The 5978-nt window shown below is 33.0% G+C and overlaps 1 pseudogene; it reads right to left on the reverse strand.

The window, feature by feature from the left end:
• Nucleotides 1-886: 886 nt before the first annotated feature.
• Nucleotides 887-5978, reverse strand: part of LOC149526745 (uncharacterized) — a 13868-nt pseudogene continuing 8776 nt past the window's right edge.

The following is a 5978-nucleotide window of genomic DNA, read 5'->3' on the forward strand; positions in this document are numbered from 1 at the left end:
ATCTTGTTCAAATTTTCAACTAAGTGTGCTTTTTGCTTCGTTTCTACTTCCCATGAATCATTGAGGTTATGTCTTTTTTTACTTCGAATTTTGCTATGCTTTTGGGTTTCGATGCTTCAGGTTTAGTCTTCTGTGAATCCTTTTACTCATGGTTTTACTTTGCTTTGCACTTTTTTGCTACCATCTTGGATGTATTGCTTAGTGTGATTTTTTTGACAAGGATGTGGTTGATTTTTGCTTTTTTTCGATTCTCTATTCCCTGGCTGTTGCTGGTATGTTGTTTCTTAAGCAGTCAAGTGTGAGCCATCCTCCTGCATGTCGTGTACTTTGTGGATCCACACATTTTTTGTGTGATCCCTTCAATTAATATATACTACCATTCAAAGGAAAAAAAAGAATAAGCAAACTCATTTCTTCATGTCGAACTTCATCATAATTATTTATTTTTGGTCTCCGTTTTCATCTTGTCTTCAACTTCTCCGTCCACGTCATTTTCTTCCTCCTGAATAAATGAATTTACCTCTTCATAATAACCATTAATAAAAACTCAAGGGTTATCAACTTGCTTTGAGGGAGCAACATTTTTTGGAATAAACACCATTTTCTTGATAAACTTTCTCATTCAAATCAATTGTACATTTTTTAAGTTGGAAAATCTCTCAAGACCAGCTACTTTGTTAAAATTTTATTAAAATGGGAATAAAAGTATATTTGGGAGTGAGACATAAACCTTTATCTCCAATATTATTGTTGACTTCATATGTTTTTTATGATAACAAAACATTCCTTATTCATTAATATCTAACTTCACAATTTAAGTGTATAAAATAAAATCAATTCTCTCAATAAAATGAATGATTAAAAATAAAATTATATAATAAATAGGTTAATCAGTTAAAGTAAAAAATATTTCTCCATGAACCTAATCAAATTCAAAATCAAATCCACTTAGAAAAATATGGACTTGAAGCACCATCATGAATGCAATTGGACTACATCTTTAACTGTTTTTTCCTGCAAGATAGTCTTGTGATTAAGTTCCTAAAAAATAGCCACAAGTTCATTATAATAACTTGAGAATGGTCGACCATGTTGTTTGGTAGAGAAAGATCTCTAGGTCGAATGAAAAATATGGGTCTCGTCTAATCCATCATAGAACGTTTTGGAGATAGCTTTCCTCTTTGACTGTAGGAAAATGAATAAATCGTAGTATTAGTGATGGACTCATTGAGTAAAAAAGTCAGCTTTTCACTTTGTGATCTTCAATAATCCATGTTCCAATCTTAGAATCTTCGAGTGTAGGTTTTTTTGCTTCTCTGGTGAGATATTTAGCTTTGTTGTGAGTGCCAATACGCATCTCCATCTTGTTGAGACCATAATGAGTACATTGTCTCATCTAGTGTAATATTAGTTGGAAACATAAAATTGTCTTGGTGGACAATAATTGGTGGTATTGGGTTTTTTGGTATATTGGCACAAATAAAAAAGATTAAGTTAGAAATAATACAATTAAGAAAAGAACAGGAAAACCTGAAAAAACAAATAGACACTGAGAAAACTTATGACCAAAAAACCTCAGAATCTGAGACAGAAGACACCAAAACCCAAGAGTAGTCTTTTCAGAAAATATAGACAAACATTTTAAACATCTCAGAATCTTTATAAACATAATAATCAAAAATGGTTTAGTAGTATCCAAATCCATATTTTTGGGTATGAGGGTTTAGAATACAAAATTCATGTTAGAAAGTTCTTTTAGAATTAGAATTGCTCTAATATCATGTAAAAAATATTTAAAACCTAAGCAAAAAATTCAATTGCTTGATGAAAAATAAAGAATTATCTATGAGCTATTTATAATAGTGAATTAGACCTAAACTTATTTGATGTACAAGTAAAGTATTTATAATAACTAATTAGATCTAAACCTACTTGGTGTACAGATAAAGTAATAGCAAATAAAGAAATATTTTAATAATAAATTTCTTTGAAGTACTAGTACAAAGAAAATAAAGAAACATTCTCCTGAAAATAATTTTAGAATCAATAAGTATAGCTCATGCTGACAAGGACCCTAGGTGAATTGATCGAAGGGGGTACTCTCAGCGTGGATTCAATAAGGCATGTGATGATCCGTTTCCATAATTCAACAATACAAGTCTAGATATAAAGCTAAAACCTCAAAGAAAGATCGATATCTACTTATCAAAATTAAGCTGAGTCGGCTATGCCCTACGCCAGTTGTTAAAGTAGTGTTTTAGCTTCTGTACAAAAAAAAAAGTACTTTTTTAATTGTAAGGTTGGATTGCCATCGGATACTTCTTTATTTGGTTTATTAAGTAGTAATATAAAACCGAAATTTCAACCATTCATCCTTGATATGATACTATATGTATGCTAGCTATGAGATTTGTTCACCTGTTATAAAAGTAGCCATAATTCTGTCTAGAGGCTAAAGAGACTTGGCTAGAGTTGAATCAATTCCTCAACATCGGCGGAGAAAATGCCATATCAAACTAATTAGAAGAAAATTAATTGATAAACTAACAAAAGGAATCCGCTTTGGACAATTCCAAATCATATGAGAATAAGAATATTGACTAATCTACATAGTAATCCACGTTCAATGGTCTGTAATTAAGCTAAATAGAGGTGACTCTTAAAAGGGGTTCATGTGTGCATATTAGTAACAAATTACAATAGATGTCAAGTATAACACACTACAAAATCTGTTTCCCAAGAAAAAAAAGGAGCAACTTACAAAATTGAATTTGTTTATCAAATTTTCAATTATTATTCTCATTTTCTCTCTGGAATGGTTCAAGAAATATAGAGAGAAGAATGAGCTGAAGTTCAAACAATATTAAGCCTTGGGCTTGTCCCGGCCATGTGGAAGAAAGAACCTGTTGTACACTTATTTCCATAAATTGTTTTTTTAATTGTATGATTCCCCAGTACAAGTAGATCAGATTCCCTTAAACGCTTGCAAAATGGAAACACCATTTGTCACTTGCTTGAATCCTGATTCTGGCCATTGGGACACTTTAAATCTGTTCGTTGGCGGACAGATTAATGCTATTAAACTCTGTGTGAGATGAGAGACGCAACATTCGATACTTTGGCTCTACCAAATAAATTACGAGAAAATTGAGTAGCCAAGGGGGCTGCTTTTCCTTATGAAATTCCTCTTGTAATTATTATTTTAAAATTGTTCACTTTTTTTTAGACATAATTTAGAAGCAAAGAGATTACTCCAATACTTAATAAGATGTAGTTGAAAAATTACATCTTTTCTTCAATAGTACTAAAATAAATTTTAATAAACTTCTTATAATTATGTACATCATGAACAATAATTTATCAATTAAATTAATACTTGAATGGTTAGTCATCTTGGTCACTTCAGGCCTCTTATCTGACAATAAATCAGGGACCAGAGCAACACGACGGCTGTTGTTTCATTTTTCTTTGCTTTCTTTAATGACAGCAGGATGCTTACCTGGCAAGCAGAAAATGGCCCAAATTTCTTATATTTCAGGGAACTGGATGAAACAGCTCACCCCTCACAGAGCAACTTAAAAAAATAAATGATTCGATTAGTTTAGAGTCAGAAATGAATAAAAGTTTTCATGCCAACGTTTCCCACGTGTAGGAATGTTCACCAGGGGTTGCCACGCTCCTGCCTGCCTTGGTGTGAACGTCATGCTTCTTCATTATTCTTAAAACTCATTTACTATTTGTTCTTTTTAATCCTCAAGAAATTAGGACTGGACCATTTAGATGCCTCCTTAGTGAAACACATATTATAAATGCAACATAACTCTCCTATATGTGTTACAGAGGGTGGAAAAAATAAACGAAGTTTCTTGTTTTGCGCACGGTTAATTAAATCCTAGCTCGTCCTTTTATAATTAGATCAGGCTAAATTCTTATTGGAATCTTTGACTAATTAGAGGCTAAGCTTTGGTGCGTTTAAGACGAATGATGCTCAGGATATTCTGACTAAAGGCACAAGTCTTTTTCATGCTTAAAGCAAAAATGAGATATTCATTAAATAATTGCCTTCCTCAACTTTTTCAAATAAAGAAATGAAAGGTTTTTCTTTCCATCGTATATTCCACTCTGATCACTTCTCAACTCATTAACACAAGGTCATTTTGGAGTCAAATGATGTAACGTACTTGAGGTTTGAATTTATAGCACTAGTTAACTCATAAATTAAAACAAACAAACAAACAAAAAACCTACTAGAAATTATTTGCTTGCAGTTTGCTGAGAAGTATAACTTATTTGATATTAAACAATGGTGTGAAGCCACCACTAACATCACTGAAAAAGTACTGTACGTCGTCACACCAATTTGATTGTTAATATTGTTACTTGCAAATTAATAAGAGATATGGGACTTTTTATTTTTACCCTGAAACAAAAGAATGACTTAAGCAATAGTAATGAAATGAAAGTAAAAGGCATTGTCTTGTAGCCAACATAATTCAGCTCCTTTGTCAAATTAGTTCACCTATAAGGACGAGCTTGTCGGCATTCGCCTAATATATATGTTCAAAACTCATGCTAATGGCTAAGCCTGGTTTTTAATCTTTTCTCGAATCCTTACAATACAAGTACCTTAAAGGCAGTTGGTGATATAAAATAACAAAAAAAATCAACTGAAAGTTGCGTGATGTTAGCGTTAAAGATCGTACGCAACAAGTAAAAGCAAAAAAGGTGCGCCGCGACGTTGCCTGCTTTGGTATTTTCTTGCTATTTTATTGCAAGAGAACTTGGCAGATGTCATGCTAATGTACAAGATTTGGTAAAATTTTGAGCAAATTAGTTTCGAATTGTAAAACAGAGAGGGCTTGATCTACGCCATGTGCAGTTGGTGGCTGTCACTTGCAAACTGTTAAAGTTGGGAGATATTATATGCTACTTCACGGTGATTGATATATTCTTTGTAAGATTCTCTTTCCCCTTTCCTAGCTGTTGTTCATGACAAAACCCCTCGTGACTCAAACTCCACCCTTTGTCTGGTAAAAGATGTACAAACAAATGTTGTTCTATACGTGTTGATTTCAAGAATCGCAGTTTGGAAAATCCACTGAAGCCCATGATTTAGGTTATTGCACTATCAAAAGTGATTTGCATAATGCCCAGCTTTTTGCGTTTCCAATTGTAAGCGATCATCAACATTTTTGTTTACCGTTGAAAATGCATGCATACTCCACTTCTCTTAAAACCAGGCCATTGTCTAGCCCATAAACGAAAAAGCACTTTGAACAGGACTTATCTTAATCATAATATGTAAAATATCACTCTTTCAACACAATACCAAGCATATTAATTTCTACCTTATTGTACTCAAAGTTCGGTGTTTCTAGTTATGGAGCAAATCATTTCTACATGTTGGGCCACTCGTCAAAGCCCAAAACATGCCCTGTTTGTAACTTGTAAGCATTTATATCACCAACAAAAGTCTTGGATTATTGCAATTGGTCACTTTGCATTGGATTCTTGTTTTCAGCGATTCCGTTATCCAATTCCAATTGCATGCCACGTTCGTTCTGTTACACTGAGTACTGGCTGAGTCATGAACATGGGTCATGGCAGGCTCACATGCAATTTACAGAAAAAAAGGGCACTCTGGTCCAGACCTTATACGGGAATCTGACCAAATGCAAACCATGTAGAGAGAATCAAACTCTATATAGGAATCGAATCCGGATATGCTCAATATAAAAATACTATCCAATGTGAAAATATCTTGATTTGGATATTGAAATAACTTGATTTGGATATTGGTATTTGAAAAATATTGATGTTGGAATACAAGAGTTTTCCAGAGAGAAAGAGAAAACAATCTCCTGGGAATCACTCCTTTCCAAAAAAAACCTTGCCTCTCTTATGATCTTGAAGGGATTTATATAGACGATCCCTTTACATTTACATTTCATTTATCTTTTACATTTGCATTTCATTTG

This window comes from Theobroma umbraticum, unplaced genomic scaffold, assembly GCF_002168275.2.
Source record: "Theobroma umbraticum cultivar Fairchild unplaced genomic scaffold, ASM216827v3 scaffold_20.0, whole genome shotgun sequence".
Taxonomy (NCBI): domain Eukaryota; kingdom Viridiplantae; phylum Streptophyta; class Magnoliopsida; order Malvales; family Malvaceae; genus Theobroma; species Theobroma umbraticum.